A 23,965-nucleotide genomic window follows, 5' to 3' on the forward strand; every position below is an offset into this window, starting at 1 on the left:
ACTATATAACGTTTTACGTTATATGGTAATACTATATAACATTATACGTTATAACTTAATACTATATAACGTTATACGTTACATGGTAATACTATATAACGTTATACGTCATAACGTAATACTATATAACGTTATACGTTATATGGTAATACTATATAACGTTATACGTCATAACGTAATACTATATAACGTTATACGTTATAGCGTAATACTATATAACGTTATACGTCATAACGTAATACTATATAACGTTTTACGTTATATGGTAATACTATATAACATTATACGTTACATGCTAATACTATATAACGTTATACGTTATATGGTAATACTATATAACGTTATACGTTATATGGTAATACTATATAACGTTATACGTTATTACATAATACTATATAACGTTATACGTCATAACGTAATACTATATAACCTTATACGTTATAGCGTAATACTATATAACGTTATACGTTATAACGTAATACTATATAACGTTATACGTTATAACGTAATACTATATAATGTCATACGTTATATGCTAATTCTATTTAACGCTATACGTCATAACGTAATACTATATAACGTTTTACGTTATATGGTAATACTACATAACATTATACGTTACATGGTAATACTATATAACGTTATACGTTATATGGTAAAACTATATAACGTTATACGTTACATGGTAATACTATATAACGTTATACGTCATAAAATAATACCATATAACGTTATACGTTATAACGTAATACTATATAAAGTTATACGTTATATGGTAATACCATATAACGTTATACGTTATAACGTAATACTATATAACGTTATACGTTATATGGTAATACTATATAACGTTATACGTTATATGGTAATACTATATAACGTTATACGTTACATGGTAATACTATATAACGTTATACGTTATATGATAATACTATATAACGTTATACGTTACATGGTAATACTATATAACGTTATACGTCATAACGTAATACTATATAACGTTATACGTTATAACGTAATACTATATAACGTTATACGTCATAACGTAATACTATATAACGTTATACGTTATAACGTAATACTATATAACGATATACGTCACAACGTAATACTATATAACGTTATACGTCACAACGTAATACTATATAACGTTATACGTTATAACGTAATACTATATAACGTTTTACGTTATATGGTAATACTATATAACATAATACGTTATAACTTAATACTATATAACGTTATACGTTATGTGGTGATACTATATAACGTTATACGTCATAACCTAATACTATATAACGTTATACGTTATATGGTAATACTATATAACGTTATACGTCATAACGTAATACTATATAACGTTATACGTTATAACGTAATACTATATAACGTCATACGTTATATGGTAATACCATATAACGTTATACGTTATAACGTAATACTATATAACGTTATACGTTATATGTTAATACTATATAACGTTATTGGTTATAACGTTATACGTTATAACGTAATACTATATAACGTTATACGTTATATGGTAATACTATATAACGTTATACGTTATATGGTAATACTATATAACGTTATACGTTACATGGTAATACTATATAACGTTATACGTTATATGGTAAAACTATATAACGTCATACGTTATATGGTAATACCATATAACGTTATACGTTATAACGTAATACTATATAACGTTATACGTTATATGTTAATACTATATAACGTTATACGTCATAACGTAATACCATATAACGTTATACGTTATAACGTAATACTATATAAAGTTATACGTTACATGGTAATACTATATAACGTTATACGTTATATGGTAAAACTATATAATGTTATACGTTATAACGTAATACTATATAACGTTATACGTTATAACGTAATACTATATAACGTTATACGTTATATGGTAATACTATATAACGTTATACGTTATATGGTAATACTATATAACGTTATACGTTACATGGTAATACTATATAACGTTATACGTTATATGGTAAAACTATATAACGTTGTACGTTACATGGTAATACTATATAACGTTATACGTCATAACGTAATACCATATAACGTTATACGTTATAACTTAATACTATATAAAGTTATACGTTATATGGTAACTCTATATAACGTTATACGTTATATGGTAATACTATATAACGTTATACGTCATAACGCAATACTATATAACGTTTTACGTTATATGGTAATACTATATAACATTATACGTTATAACTTAATACTATATAACGTTATACGTTATGTGGTGATACTATATAACGTTATACGTCATAACCTAATACTATATAACGTTATACGTCATAACCTAATACTATATAACATTATACGTTATATGGTAATACTATATAACGTTATACGTCATAACGTAATACTATATAACGTTATACGTTATAACGTAATACTATATAACGTTATACGTTATATGGTAATACCATATAACGTTATACGCTATATGGTAATACTATATAACGTTATACGCTATATGGTAATACTATATAACGTTATACGTTACATGGTAATACTATATAACGTTATACGTTATAACGTAATACTATATAACGTTATACGTTACAACGTAATACTATATAACGTTATACGTCATAACGTAATACTATATAACGTTATACGTTACAACGTAATACTATATAACGTTATACGTCATAACGTAATACTATATAACGTTATACGTTATATGGTAATACTGTATAACGTTATACGTTATAACGTAATACTATATAACGTTATACGTTATTTGGTAATACTATATAACGTTATACGTTACATGGTAATACTATATAACGTTATACGTTATATGGTAAAACTATATAACGTTATACGTTACATGGTAATACTATATAACGTTATACGTCATAACGTAATACCATATAACGTTATACGTTATAACGTAATACTATATAAAGTTATACGTTACATGGTAATACTATATAACGTTATACGTTATATGGTAAAACTATATAATGTTATACGTTATAACGTAATACTATATAACGTTATACGTTATATGGTAATACTATATAACGTTATACGTTATAACGTAATACTATATAACGTTATACGTTATATGGTAATACTATATAACGTTATACGTTATAACGTAATACTATATAACGTTATACGTTATATGGTAATACTATATAACGTTATACGTTATATGGTAATACTATATAACGTTATACGTCATAACGTAGTACTATATAACGTTATACGTTATATGGTAATACTATATAACGTTATACGTCATAACGTAATACTATATAACGTTATACGTTATAGCGTAATACTATATAACGTTATACGTTATAACGTAATACTATATAACGTTATACGTTATATGGTAATACTATATAACGTTATACGTTATAGCGTAATACTATATAACGTTATACGTTATATGGTAAAACTATATAACGTTATACGTTACATGGTAATACTATATAACGTTATACGTCATAACGTAATACCATATAACGTTATACGTTATAACGTAATACTATATAAAGTTATACGTTATATGATAATACCATATAACGATATAAGTTATAACGTAATACTATATAACGTTATACGTTATATGGTAATACTATATAACGTTATACGTTATATGGTAATACAATATAACATTATACGTTATAACTTAATACTATATAACGTTATACGTTATGTGGTGATACTATATAACGTTATACGTCATAACCTAATACTATATAACGTTATACGTCATAACCTAATACTATATAACATTATACGTTATATGGTAATACTATATAACGTTATACGTCATAACGTAATACTATATAACGTTATACGTTATAACGTAATACTATATAACGTTATACGTTATATGGTAATACCATATAACGTTATACGATATATGGTAATACTATATAACGTTATACGTTACATGGTAATACTATTTAACGTTATACGTTATATGGTAAAACTATATAACGTTATACGTTACATGGTAATACTATATAACGTTATACGTCATAACGTAATACTATATAACGTTATACGTTATAGCGTAATACTATATAACGTTATACGTTATAACGTAATACTATATAACGTTATACGTTATAACGTAATACTATATAACGTTATACGTTATATGGTAATACTATATAACGTTATACGTTATAGCGTAATACTATATAACGTTATACGTTATATGGTAATACTATATAACGTTATACGTTATATGGTAATACTATATAACGTTATACGTCATAACGTAATACTATATAACGTTATACGTTATATGGTAATACTATATAACGTTATACGTTATATGGCAATACTATATAACGTTATACGTCATAACGTAATACTATATAACGTTATACGTTATAACGTAATACTATATAACGTTATACGTCATAACGTAATACTATATAACGTTATACGTTATAACGTAATACTATATAACGATATACGTCACAACGTAATACTGTATAACGTTATACGTCACAACGTAATACTATATAACGTTATACGTTGTAACGTAATACTATATAACGTTTTACGTTATATGGTAATACTATATAACATTATACGTTATAACTTAATACTATATAACGTTATACGTTATGTGGTGATACTATATAACGTTATACGTCATAACCTAATACTATATAACGTTATACGTTATATGGTAATACTATATAACGTTATACGTCATAACGTAATACTATATAACGTTATACGTTATAACGTAATACTATATAACGTCATACGTTATATGGTAATACCATATAACGTTATACGTTATAACGTAATACTATATAACGTTATACGTTATATGTTAATACTGTATAACGTTATTGGTTATAACGTTATACGTTATAACGTAATACTATATAACGTTATACGTTATATGGTAATACTATATAACGTTATACGTTATATGGTAATACTATATAACGTTATACGTTACATGGTAATACTATATAACGTTATACGTTATATGGTAAAACTATATAACGTCATACGTTATATGGTAATACCATATAACGTTATACGTTATAACGTAATACTATATAACGTTATACGTTATATGTTAATACTATATAACGTTATTGGTTATAACGTAATACTATATAACGTTATACGTTATAACGTAATACTATATAACGTTATACGTTATATGGTAATACTATATAACGTTATACGTTATATGGTAATACTATATAACGTTATACGTTACATGGTAATACTATATAACGTTATACGTTATATGGTAAAACTATATAACGTTATACGTTACTTGGTAATACTATATAACGTTATACGTCATAACGTAATACCATATAACGTTATACGTTATAACTTAATACTATATAAAGTTATACGTTATATGGTAACTCTATATAACGTTATACGTTATATGGTAATACTATATAACGTTATACGTCAGAACGTAATACTATATAACGTTTTACGTTATATGGTAATACAATATAACATTATACGTTATAACTTAATACTATATAACGTTATACGTTATGTGGTGATACTATATAACGTTATACGTCATAACCTAATACTATATAACGTTATACGTCATAACCTAATACTATATAACATTATACGTTATATGGTAATACTATATAACGTTATACGTCATAACGTAATACTATATAACGTTATACGTTATAACGTAATACTATATAACGTTATACGTTATATGGTAATACCATATAACGTTATACGATATATGGTAATACTATATAACGTTATACGTTACATGGTAATACTATATAACGTTATACGTTATATGGTAAAACTATATAACGTTATACGTTCCATGGTAATACTATATAACGTTATACGCCATAACGTAATACTATATAACGTTATACGTTATAGCGTAATACTATATAACGTTATACGTTATAACGTAATACTATATAACGTTATACGTTATAACGTAATACTATATAAAGTTATACGTTACAACGTAATACTATATAAAGTTATACGTTACAACGTAATACTATATAACGTTATACGTTATAACTTAATACTATATAACGTTATACGTTATATGGTAATACTATATAACGTTATACGTCATAACGTAATACTATATAACGTTATACGTTATAACGTAATACTATATAACGTTATACGTTATAACGTAATACTATATAACGTTATACGTCATAACGTAATACTATATAACGTTATACGTTATAACGTAATACTATATAACGTTATACGTTATAACGTAATACTATATAACGTTATACGTCATAACGTAATACTATATAACGTTATACGTTATATGGTAATACTATATAACGTTATACGTTATATGGTAATACCATATAACGTTATACGATATATGGTAATACTATATAACGTTATACGTTACATGGCAATACTATATAACGTTATACTTTATATGGTAAAACTATATAACGTTATACGTTATAACGTAATACTATATAACGTTATACGTTATATGGTAATACTATATAACGTTATACGTTATAACGTAATACTATATAACGTTATACGTTATAACGTAATTCTATATAACGTTATACGTTATAACGTAATACTATATAAAGTTATACGTTACAACGTAATACTATATAAAGTTATACGTTACAACGTAATACTATATAACGCTATACGTTATAACTTAATACTATATAACGTTATACGTTATATGGTAATACTATATAACGTTATACGTCATAACGTAATACTATATAACGTTATACGTTATATGGTAATACTATATAACGTTATACGTCATAACCTAATACTATATAACATTATACGTTATATGGTAATACTATATAACGTTATACGTCATAACGTAATACTATATAACGTTATACGTTATAACGTAATACTATATAACGTTATACGTTATATGGTAATACCATATAACGTTATACGATATATGGTAATACTATATAACGTTATACGTTACATGGTAATACTATATAACGTTATACGTTATATGGTAAAACTATATAACGTTATACGTTCCATGGTAATACTATATAACGTTATACGTCATAACGTAATACTATATAACGTTATACGTTATAACGTAATACTATATAACGTTATACGTTATAACGTAATACTATATAACGTTATACGTCATAACGTAATACTATATAACGTTATACGTTATAACGTAATACTATATAACGTTATACGTTATAACGTAATACTATATAACGTTATACGTCATAACGTAATACTATATAACGTTATACGTTATATGGTAATACTATATAACGTTATACGTTATAACGTAATACTATATAACGTTATACGTTATTTGGTAATACTATATAACGTTATACGTTACATGGTAATACTATATAACGTTATACGTTATATGGTAAAACTATATAACGTTATACGTTACTTGGTAATACTATATAACGTTATACGTCATAACGTAATACCATATAACGTTATACGTTATAACTTAATACTATATAAAGTTATACGTTATATGGTAACTCTATATAACGTTATACGTTATATGGTAATACTATATAACGTTATACGTCAGAACGTAATACTATATAACGTTTTACGTTATATGGTAATACAATATAACATTATACGTTATAACTTAATACTATATAACGTTATACGTTATGTGGTGATACTATATAACGTTATACGTCATAACCTAATACTATATAACGTTATACGTCATAACCTAATACTATATAACATTATACGTTATATGGTAATACTATATAACGTTATACGTCATAACGTAATACTATATAACGTTATACGTTATAACGTAATACTATATAACGTTATACGTTATATGGTAATACTATATAACGTTATACGTTACATGGTAATACTATATAACGTTATACGTTATATGGTAAAACTATATAACGTTATACGTTCCATGGTAATACTATATAACGTTATACGTCATAACGTAATACTATATAACGTTATACGTTATAGCGTAATACTATATAACGTTATACGTTATAACGTAATACTATATAACGTTATACGTTATAACGTAATACTATATAAAGTTATACGTTACAACGTAATACTATATAAAGTTATACGTTACAACGTAATACTATATAACGTTATACGTTATAACTTAATACTATATAACGTTATACGTTATATGGTAATACTATATAACGTTATACGTCATAACGTAATACTATATAACGTTATACGTTATAACGTAATACTATATAACGTTATACGTTATATGGTAATACTATATAACGTTATACGTTATAACGTAATACTATATAACATTATACGTTATAACTTAATACTATATAACGTTATACGTTATATGGTAATACTATATAACGTTATACGTTATATGGTAATACTATATAACGTTATACGTTACATGGTAATGCTATATAACGCTATAGGTTATAACGTAATACTATATAACGTTATACGTTATATGGTAATACTATATAACGTTATACGTTATAACGTAATACTATATAACATTATACGTTATAACTTAATACTATATAACGTTATACGTTATATGGTAATACTATATAACGTTATACGTTATAACGTAATACTATATAACGTTATACGTCATAACGTAATACTATATAAAGTTATACGTTACAGCGTAATACTATATAACGTTATACGTTATAACTTAATACTATATAACGTTATACGTTATATGGTAATACTATATAACGTTATACGTCATAACGTAATACTATATAACGTTATACATTATAACGTAATACTATATAACGTTATACGTTATATGCTAATTCTATATAACGCTATACGTTATAACGTAATACTATATAACGTTATACGTCATAAAGTAATACTATATACCGTTATACGTTATTACGTAATACTATATAACGCTATACGTTATGTGGTGATACTATATAACGTTATACGTCATAACCTAATACTATATAACGTTATACGTTATATGGTAATACTATATAACGTTATACGTCATAACGTAATACTATATAACGTTATACGTTATAACGTAATACTATATAACGTTATACGTTATATGGTAATACCATATAACGTTATACGTTATAACGTAATACTATATAACGTTATACGTTATATGTGAATACTATATAACGTTATTGGTTATAACGTAATACTATATAACGTTATTCGTTATAACGTAATACTTTCTAACGTTATACGTTATATGGTAATACTATATAACGTTATACGTTATATGTTAATACTATATAACGTTATTGGTTATAACGTAATACTATATAACGTTATACGTTATAACGTAATACTATATAACGTTATACGTTATATGGTAATACTATATAACGTTATACGTTATAACGTAATACTATATAACGTTATACGTTATTTGGTAATGCTATATAACGTTATACGTTATATGGTAATACTATATAACGTTATACGTCATAACGTAATACTATATAACGTTATACGTTATTACGTAATACTATATAACGTTATACGTCATAACGTAATACTATATAACCTTATACGTTATAGCGTAATACTATATAATGTTATACGTTATAACGTAATACTATATAACGTTATACGTTATAACTTAATACTATATAACGTTATACGTTATATGGTAATACTATATAACGTGATACGTTATAACGTAATACTATATAACGTTATACGTTATATGGTAATACTATATAACGTTATACGTTATATGGTAATACTATATAACGTTATACGTCATAACGTAATACTATATAACGTTATACGTTATTACGTAATACTATATAACGTTATACGTTACATGGCAATACTATATAACGTTATACTTTATATGGTAAAACTATATAACGTTATACGTTATAACGTAATACTATATAACGTTATACGTTATATGGTAATACTATATAACGTTATACGTTATAACGTAATACTATATAACGTTATACGTTATAACGTAATTCTATATAACGTTATACGTTATAACGTAATACTATATAAAGTTATACGTTACAACGTAATACTATATAAAGTTATACGTTACAACGTAATACTATATAACGCTATACGTTATAACTTAATACTATATAACGTTATACGTTATATGGTAATACTATATAACGTTATACGTCATAACGTAATACTATATAACGTTATACGTTATATGGTAATACTATATAACGTTATACGTCATAACCTAATACTATATAACATTATACGTTATATGGTAATACTATATAACGTTATACGTCATAACGTAATACTATATAACGTTATACGTTATAACGTAATACTATATAACGTTATACGTTATATGGTAATACCATATAACGTTATACGATATATGGTAATACTATATAACGTTATACGTTACATGGTAATACTATATAACGTTATACGTTATATGGTAATACTATATAACGTTATACGTTATAACGTAATACTATATAACGTTATACGTTATAACGTAATACTATATAACGTTATACGTTATATGCTAATTCTATATAACGCTATACGTTATAACGTAATACTATATAACGTTATACATTATAACGTAATACTATATAACATTATACGTCATAACGTAATACTATATAAAGTTATACGTCACAACGTAATACTATATAACGTTATACGTTATAACTTAATACTATATAACGTTATACGTTATATGGTAATACTATATAACGTTATACGTCATAATGTAATACTATATAACGTTATACGTTATAACGTAATACTATATAACGTTATACGTTATATGGTATTACCATATAACGTTATACGTTATAACGTAATACTATATAACGTTATACGTTATATGGTAATACTATATAACGTTATACGTTATAACGTAATACTATTTAACATTATACGTTATAACTTAATACTATATAACGTTATACGTTATATGGTAATACTATATAACGTTATACGTTATATGGTAATACTATATAACGTTATACGATACATGGTAATACTATATAACGTTATACGTCATAACGTAATACTATATAACGTTATACGTTATATGCTAATTCTATATAACGCTATACGTTATAACGTAATACTATATAACGTTATACGTTATAACGTAATACTATATAACGTTATACGTCATAACGTAATACTATATAACGTTATACGTTATAACGTAATACTATATAACGTTATACGTTATAACGTAATACTATATAACGTTATACGTTATATGCTAATTCTATATAACGCTATACGTTATAACGTAATACTATATAACGTTATACGTTATAACGTAATACTATATAACGTTATACGTCATAACGTAATACTATATAACGTTATACGTTATAACTTAATACTATATAACGTTATTGGTTATAACGTAATACTATATAACGTTATACGTTATAACGTAATACTATATAACGTTATACGTTATATGGTAATACTATATAACGTTATACGTTATAACGTAATACTATATAACGTTATACGTTATATGGTAATGCTATATAACGTTATACGTTATATGGTAATACTATATAACGTTATACGTCATAACGTAGTACTATATAACGTTATACGTTATTACGTAATACTATATAACGTTATACGTCATAACGTAATACTATATAACCTTATACGTTATAGCGTAATACTATATAATGTTATACGTTATAACGTAATACTATATAACGTTATACGTTATAACGTAATACTATATAACGTTATACGTTATAACGTAACACTATATAACGTTATACGTTATATGCTAATTCTATATAACGCTATACGTTATAACGTAATACTATATAACGTTATACGTTATAACGTAATACTATATAACGTTATACGTCATAACGTAATACTATATAACGTTATACGTTATAACTTAATACTATATAACGTTATACGTTATATGGTAATACTATATAACGTTATACGTTATAACGTAATACTATATAACGTTATACGTTATATGGTAATACTATATAACGTTATACGTTATATGGTAATACTATATAACGTTATACGTCATAACGTAATACTATATAACGTTATACGTTATAACGTAATACTATATAACGTTATACGTTATATGCTAATTCTATATAACGCTATACGTTATAACGTAATACTATATAACGTTATACGTCATAAAGTAATACTATATACCGTTATACGTTATTACGTAATACTATATAACGCTATACGTTATGTGGTGATACTATATAACGTTATACGTCATAACCTAATACTATATAACGTTATACGTTATATGGTAATACTATATAACGTTATACGTCATAACGTAATACTATATAACGTTATACGTTATAACGTAATACTATATAACGTTATACGTTATATGGTAATACCATATAACGTTATACGTTATAACGTAATACTATATAACGTTATACGTTATATGTTAATACTATATAACGTTATTGGTTATAACGTAATACTATATAACGTTATTCGTTATAACGTAATACTTTCTAACGTTATACGTTATATGGTAATACTATATAACGTTATACGTTATATGTTAATACTATATAACGTTATTGGTTATAACGTAATACTATATAACGTTATACGTTATAACGTAATACTATATAACGTTATACGTTATATGGTAATACTATATAACGTTATACGTTATAACGTAATACTATATAACGTTATACGTTATATGGTAATGCTATATAACGTTATACGTTATATGGTAATACTATATAACGTTATACGTCATAACGTAATACTATATAACGTTATACGTTATTACGTAATACTATATAACGTTATACGTCATAACGTAATACTATATAACCTTATACGTTATAGCGTAATACTATATAATGTTATACGTTATAACGTAATACTATATAACGTTATACGTTATAACGTAATACTATATAACGTTATACGTTATAACGTAACACTATATAACGTTATACGTTATATGCTAATTCTATATAACGCTATACGTTATAACGTAATACTATATAACGTTATACGTTATAACGTAATACTATATAACGTTATACGTCATAACGTAATACTATATAACGTTATACGTTATAACTTAATACTATATAACGTTATACGTTATATGGTAATACTATATAACGTTATACGTTATAACGTAATACTATATGACGTTATACGTTATATGGTAATACTATATAACGTTATACGTTATATGGTAATACAATATAACGTTATACGTCATAACGTAATACTATATAACGTTATACGTTATTACGTAATACTATATAACGTTATACGTCATAACGTAATACTATATAACGTTATACGTTATAGCGTAATACTATATAACGTTATACGTTATAACGTAATACTATATAACGTTATACGTTATAACGTAATACTATATAACGTTATACGTTATAACGTAATACTATATAACGTTATACGTTATATGCTAATTCTATATAACGCTATACGTTATAACGTAATACTATATAACGTTATACATTATAACGTAATACTATATAACATTATACGTCATAACGTAATACTATATAAAGTTATACGTCACAACGTAATACTATATAACGTTATACGTTATAACTTAATAATATATAACGTTATACGTTATATGGTAATACTATATAACGTTATACGTCATAATGTAATACTATATAACGTTATACGTTATAACGTAATACTATATAACGTTATACGTTATATGGTATTACCATATAACGTTATACGTTATAACGTAATACTATATAACGTTATACGTTATATGGTAATACTATATAACGTTATACGTTATAACGTAATACTATTTAACATTATACGTTATAACTTAATACTATATAACGTTATACGTTATATGGTAATACTATATAACGTTATACGTTATATGGTAATACTATATAACGTTATACGTTACATGGTAATACTATATAACGTTATACGTCATAACGTAATACTATATAACGTTATACGTTATAACGTAATACTATATAACGTTATACGTTATATGCTAATTCTATATAACGCTATACGTTATAACGTAATACTATATAACGTTATACGTTATAACGTAATACTATATAACGTTATACGTCATAACGTAATACTATATAACGTTATACGTTATAACGTAATACTATATAACGTTATACGTTATAACGTAATACTATATAACGTTATACGTTATAACGAAATACTATATAACGTTATACGTTATATGCTAATTCTATATAACGCTATACGTTATAACGTAATACTATATAACGTTATACGTTATAACGTAATACTATATAACGTTATACGTCATAACGTAATACTATATAACGTTATACGTTATAACTTAATACTATATAACGTTATTGGTTATAACGTAATACTATATAACGTTATACGTTATAACGTAATACTATATAACGTTATACGTTATATGGTAATACTATATAACGTTATACGTTATAACGTAATACTATATAACGTTATACGTTATATGGTAATGCTATATAACGTTATACGTTATATGGTAATACTATATAACGTTATACGTCATAACGTAATACTATATAACGTTATACGTTATTACGTAATACTATATAACGTTATACGTCATAACGTAATACTATATAACGTTATACGTTATAACGTAATACTATATAACGTTATACGTTATAACGTAACACTATATAACGTTATACGTTATATGCTAATTCTATATAACGCTATACGTTATAACGTAATACTATATAACGTTATACGTTATAACGTAATACTATATAACGTTATACGTCATAACGTAATACTATATAACGTTATACGTTATAACTTAATACTATATAACGTTATACGTTATATGGTAATACTATATAACGTTATACGTTATAACGTAATACTATATAACGTTATACGTCATAACGTAATACTATATAACGTTATACGTTATAACTTAATACTATATAACGTTATTGGTTATAACGTAATACTATATAACGTTATACGTTATAACGTAATACTATATAACGTTATACGTTATATGGTAATACTATATAACGTTATACGTTATAACGTAATACTATATAACGTTATACGTTATATGGTAATGCTATATAACGTTATACGTTATATGGTAATACTATATAACGTTATACGTCATAACGTAATACTATATAACGTTATACGTTATTACGTAATACTATATAACGTTATACGTCATAACGTAATACTATATAACGTTATACGTTATAACGTAATACTATATAACGTTATACGTTATAACGTAACACTATATAACGTTATACGTTATATGCTAATTCTATATAACGCTATACGTTATAACGTAATACTATATAACGTTATACGTTATAACGTAATACTATATAACGTTATACGTCATAACGTAATACTATATAACGTTATACGTTATAACTTAATACTATATAACGTTATACGTTATATGGTAATACTATATAACGTTATACGTTATAACGTAATACTATATAACGTTATACGTTATATGGTAATACTATATAACGTTATACGTTATATGGTAATACTATATAACGTTATACGTCATAACGTAATACTATATAACGTTATACGTTATAACGTAATACTATATAACGTTATACGTTATATGCTAATTCTATATAACGCTATACGTTATAACGTAATACTATATAACGTTATACGTCATAACGTAATACTATATACCGTTATACGTTATTACGTAATACTATATAACGCTATACGTTATGTGGTGATACTATATAACGTTATACGTCATAACCTAATACTATATAACGTTATACGTTATATGGTAATACTATATAACGTTATACGTCATAACGTAATACTATATAACGTTATACGTTATAACGTAATACTATATAACGTTATACGTTATATGGTAATACCATATAACGTTATACGTTATAACGTAATACTATATAACGTTATACGTTATATGTTAATACTATATAACGTTATTGGTTATAACGTAATACTATATAACGTTATTCGTTATAACGTAATACTTTCTAACGTTATACGTTATATGGTAATACTATATAACGTTATACGTTATATGTTAATACTATATAACGTTATTGGTTATAACGTAATACTATATAACGTTATACGTTATAACGTAATACTATATAACGTTATACGTTATATGGTAATACTATATAACGTTATACGATATAACGTAATACTATATAACGTTATACGTTATATGGTAATGCTATATAACGTTATACGTTATATGGTAATACTATATAACGTTATACGTCATAACGTAATACTATATAACGTTATACGTTATTACGTAATACTATATAACGTTATACGTCATAACGTAATACTATATAACCTTATACGTTATAGCGTAATACTATATAATGTTATACGTTATAACGTAATACTATATAACGTTATACGTTATATGTTAATACTATATAACGTTATTGGTTATAACGTAATACTATATAACGTTATTCGTTATAACGTAATACTTTCTAACGTTATACGTTATATGGTAATACTATATAACGTTATACGTTATATGTTAATACTATATAACGTTATTGGTTATAACGTAATACTATATAACGTTATACGTTATAACGTAATACTATATAACGTTATACGTTATATGGTAATACTATATAACGTTATACGTTATAACGTAATACTATATAACGTTATACGTTATATGGTAATGCTATATAACGTTATACGTTATATGGTAATACTATATAACGTTATACGTCATAACGTAATACTATATAACGTTATACGTTATTACGTAATACTATATAACGTTATACGTCATAACGTAATACTATATAACCTTATACGTTATAGCGTAATACTATATAATGTTATACGTTATAACGTAATACTATATAACGTTATACGTTATAACGTAATACTATATAACGTTATACGTTATAACGTAACACTATATAACGTTATACGTTATATGCTAATTCTATATAACGCTATACGTTATAACGTAATACTATATAACGTTATACGTTATAACGTAATACTATATAACGTTATACGTCATAACGTAATACTATATAACGTTATACGTTATAACTTAATACTATATAACGTTATACGTTATATGGTAATACTATATAACGTTATACGTTATAACGTAATACTATATAACGTTATACGTTATATGGTATTACCATATAACGTTATACGTTATAACGTAATACTATATAACGTTATACGTTATATGGTAATACTATATAACGTTATACGTCATAACGTAATACTATTTAACATTATACGTTATAACTTAATACTATATAACGTTATACGTTATATGGTAATACTATATAACGTTATACGTTATAATGTAATACTATATAACGTTATACGTTATATGGTATTACCATATAACGTTATACGTCATAACGTAATACTATATAACGTTATACGTTATTACGTAATACTATATAACGTTATACGTCATAACGTAATACTATATAACCTTATACGTTATAGCGTAATACTATATAATGTTATACGTTATAACGTAATACTATATAACGTTATACGTTATAACGTAATACTATATAACGTTATACGTTATAACGTAACACTATATAACGTTATACGTTATATGCTAATTCTATATAACGCTATACGTTATAACGTAATACTATATAACGTTATACGTTATAACGTAATACTATATAACGTTATACGTCATAACGTAATACTATATAACGTTATACGTTATAACTTAATACTATATAACGTTATACGTTATATGGTAATACTATATAACGTTATACGTTATAACGTAATACTATATGACGTTATACGTTATATGGTAATACTATATAACGTTATACGTTATATGGTAATACAATATAACGTTATACGTCATAACGTAATACTATATAACGTTATACGTTATTACGTAATACTATATAACGTTATACGTCATAACGTAATACTATATAACGTTATACGTTATAGCGTAATACTATATAACGTTATACGTTATAACGTAATACTATATAACGTTATACGTTATAACGTAATACTATATAACGTTATACGTTATAACGTAATACTATATAACGTTATACGTTATATGCTAATTCTATATAACGCTATACGTTATAACGTAATACTATATAACGTTATACATTATAACGTAATACTATATAACATTATACGTCATAACGTAATACTATATAAAGTTATACGTCACAACGTAATACTATATAACGTTATACGTTATAACTTAATACTATATAACGTTATACGTTATATGGTAATACTATATAACGTTATACGTCATAATGTAATACTATATAACGTTATACGTTATAACGTAATACCATATAACGTTATACGTTATATGGTAATACTATATAACGTTATACGTTATAACGTAATACTATTTAACATTATACGTTATAACTTAATACTATATAACGTTATACGTTATATGGTAATACTATATAACGTTATACGTTATATGGTAATACTATATAACGTTATACGTTACATGGTAATACTATATAACGTTATACGTCATAACGTAATACTATATAACGTTATACGTTATAACGTAATACTATATAACGTTATACGTTATATGCTAATTCTATATAACGCTATACGTTATAACGTAATACTATATAACGTTATACGTTATAACGTAATACTATATAACGTTATACGTCATAACGTAATACTATATAACGTTATACGTTATAACGTAATACTATATAACGTTATACGTTATAACGTAATACTATATAACGTTATACGTTATAACGTAATACTATATAACGTTATACGTTATATGCTAATTCTATATAACGCTATACGTTATAACGTAATACTATATAACGTTATACGTTATAACGTAATACTATATAACGTTATACGTCATAACGTAATACTATATAACGTTATACGTTATAACTTAATACTATATAACGTTATTGGTTATAACGTAATACTATATAACGTTATACGTTATAACGTAATACTATATAACGTTATACGTTATATGGTAATACTATATAACGTTATACGTTATAACGTAATACTATATAACGTTATACGTTATATGGTAATGCTATATAACGTTATACGTTATATGGTAATACTATATAACGTTATACGTTATAACGTAATACTATATAACGTTATACGTTATATGGTAATGCTATATAACGTTATACGTTATATGGTAATACTATATAACGTTATACGTCATAACGTAATACTATATAACGTTATACGTTATTACGTAATACTATATAACGTTATACGTCATAACGTAATACTATATAACGTTATACGTTATAACGTAATACTATATAACGTTATACGTTATAACGTAACACTATATAACGTTATACGTTATATGCTAATTCTATATAACGCTATACGTTATAACGTAATACTATATAACGTTATACGTTATAACGTAATACTATATAACGTTATACGTCATAACGTAATACTATATAACGTTATACGTTATAACTTAATACTATATAACGTTATACGTTATATGGTAATACTATATAACGTTATACGTTATAACGTAATACTATATAACGTTATACGTTATATGGTAATACTATATAACGTTATACGTTATATGGTAATACTATATAACGTTATACGTCATAACGTAATACTATATAACGTTATACGTTATAACGTAATACTATATAACGTTATACGTTATATGCTAATTCTATATAACGCTATACGTTATAACGTAATACTATATAACGTTATACGTCATAACGTAATACTATATACCGTTATACGTTATTACGTAATACTATATAACGCTATACGTTATGTGGTGATACTATATAACGTTATACGTCATAACCTAATACTATATAACGTTATACGTTATATGGTAATACTATATAACGTTATACGTCATAACGTAATACTATATAACGTTATACGTTATAACGTAATACTATATAACGTTATACGTTATATGGTAATACCATATAACGTTATACGTTATAACGTAATACTATATAACGTTATACGTTATATGTTAATACTATATAACGTTATTGGTTATAACGTAATACTATATAACGTTATTCGTTATAACGTAATACTTTCTAACGTTATACGTTATATGGTAATACTATATAACGTTATACGTTATATGTTAATACTATATAACGTTATTGGTTATAACGTAATACTATATAACGTTATACGTTATAACGTAATACTATATAACGTTATACGTTATATGGTAATACTATATAACGTTATACGTTATAACGTAATACTATATAACGTTATACGTTATATGGTAATGCTATATAACGTTATACGTTATATGGTAATACTATATAACGTTATACGTCATAACGTAATACTATATAACGTTATACGTTATTACGTAATACTATATAACGTTATACGTCATAACGTAATACTATATAACCTTATACGTTATAGCGTAATACTATATAATGTTATACGTTATAACGTAATACTATATAACGTTATACGTTATAACGTAATACTATATAACGTTATACGTTATAACGTAACACTATATAACGTTATACGTTATATGCTAATTCTATATAACGCTATACGTTATAACGTAATACTATATAACGTTATACGTTATAACGTAATACTATATAACGTTATACGTCATAACGTAATACTATATAACGTTATACGTTATAACTTAATACTATATAACGTTATACGTTATATGGTAATACTATATAACGTTATACGTTATAACGTAATACTATATAACGTTATACGTTATATGGTATTACCATATAACGTTATACGTTATAACGTAATACTATATAACGTTATACGTTATATGGTAATACTATATAACGTTATACGTCATAACGTAATACTATTTAACATTATACGTTATAACTTAATACTATATAACGTTATACGTTATATGGTAATACTATATAACGTTATACGTTATAACGTAATACTATATAACGTTATACGTTATATGGTATTACCATATAACGTTATACGTTATAACGTAATACTATATAACGTTATACGTTATATGGTAATACTATATAACGTTATACGTCATAACGTAATACTATTTAACATTATACGTTATAACTTAATACTATATAACGTTATACGTTATAACGTAACACTATATAACGTTATACGTTATATGCTAATTCTATATAACGCTATACGTTATAACGTAATACTATATAACGTTATACGTCACAACGTAATACTATATAACGTTATACGTTATAACTTAATACTATATAACGTTATACGTTATATGGTAATACTATATAACGTTATACGTCATAATGTAATACTATATAACGTTATACGTTATAACGTAATACTATATAACGTTATACGTTATATGGTATTACCATATAACGTTATACGTTATAACGTAATACTATATAACGTTATACGTTATATGGTAATACTATATAACGTTATACGTCATAACGTAATACTATTTAACATTATACGTTATAACTTAATACTATATAACGTTATACGTTATATGGTAATACTATATAACGTTATACGTTATAACGTAATACTATATAACGTTATACGTTATAACGTAATACTATATAACGTTATACGTTATATGCTAATTCTATATAACGCTATACGTTATAACGTAATACTATTTAACGTTATACATTATAACGTAATACTATATAACATTATACGTCATAACGTAATACTATATAAAGTTATACGTCACAACGTAATACTATATAACGTTATACGTTATAACTTAATACTATATAACGTTATACGTTATATGGTAATACTATATAACGTTATACGTCATAATGTAATACTATATAACGTTATACGTTATAACGTAATACTATATAACGTTATACGTTATATGGTATTACCATATAACGTTATACGTTATAACGTAATACTATATAACGTTATACGTTATATGGTAATACTATATAACGTTATACGTTATAACGTAATACTATTTAACATTATACGTTATAACTTAATACTATATAACGTTATACGTTATATGGTAATACTATATAACGTTATACGTTATATGGTAATGCTATATAACGTTATACGTTATATGGTAATACTATATAACGTTATACGTCATAACGTAATACTATATAACGTTATACGTTATTACGTAATACTATATAACGTTATACGTCATAACGTAATACTATATAACCTTATACGTTATAGCGTAATACTATATAATGTTATACGTTATAACGTAATACTATATAACGTTATACGTTATAACGTAATACTATATAACGTTATACGTTATAACGTAACACTATATAACGTTATACGTTATATGCTAATTCTATATAACGCTATACGTTATAACGTAATACTATATAACGTTATACGTTATAACGTAATACTATATAACGTTATACGTCATAACGTAATACTATATAACGTTATACGTTATAACTTAATACTATATAACGTTATACGTTATATGGTAATACTATATAACGTTATACGTTATAACGTAATACTATATAACGTTATACGTTATATGGTATTACCATATAACGTTATACGTTATAACGTAATACTATATAACGTTATACGTTATATGGTAATACTATATAACGTTATACGTCATAACGTAATACTATTTAACATTATACGTTATAACTTAATACTATATAACGTTATACGTTATATGGTAATACTATATAACGTTATACGTTATAACGTAATACTATATAACGTTATACGTTATATGGTATTACCATATAACGTTATACGTTATAACGTAATACTATATAACGTTATACGTTATATGGTAATACTATATAACGTTATACGTCATAACGTAATACTATTTAACATTATACGTTATAACTTAATACTATATAACGTTATACGTTATAACGTAACACTATATAACGTTATACGTTATATGCTAATTCTATATAACGCTATACGTTATAACGTAATACTATATAACGTTATACGTCACAACGTAATACTATATAACGTTATACGTTATAACTTAATACTATATAACGTTATACGTTATATGGTAATACTATATAACGTTATACGTCATAATGTAATACTATATAACGTTATACGTTATAACGTAATACTATATAACGTTATACGTTATATGGTATTACCATATAACGTTATACGTTATAACGTAATACTATATAACGTTATACGTTATATGGTAATACTATATAACGTTATACGTCATAACGTAATACTATTTAACATTATACGTTATAACTTAATACTATATAACGTTATACGTTATATGGTAATACTATATAACGTTATACGTTATAACGTAATACTATATAACGTTATACGTTATAACGTAATACTATATAACGTTATACGTTATATGCTAATTCTATATAACGCTATACGTTATAACGTAATACTATATAACGTTATACATTATAACGTAATACTATATAACATTATACGTCATAACGTAATACTATATAAAGTTATACGTCACAACGTAATACTATATAACGTTATACGTTATAACTTAATACTATATAACGTTATACGTTATATGGTAATACTATATAACGTTATACGTCATAATGTAATACTATATAACGTTATACGTTATAACGTAATACTATATAACGTTATACGTTATATGGTATTACCATATAACGTTATACGTTATAACGTAATACTATATAACGTTATACGTTATATGGTAATACTATATAACGTTATACGTTATAACGTAATACTATTTAACATTATACGTTATAACTTAATACTATATAACGTTATACGTTATATGGTAATACTATATAACGTTATACGTTATATGGTAATACTATATAACGTTATACGTTACATG

Source organism: Bombus flavifrons, chromosome 3, assembly GCF_040668555.2.
Source record: "Bombus flavifrons isolate JBK064 chromosome 3, iyBomFlav1_principal, whole genome shotgun sequence".
Lineage (NCBI taxonomy): Eukaryota > Metazoa > Arthropoda > Insecta > Hymenoptera > Apidae > Bombus > Bombus flavifrons.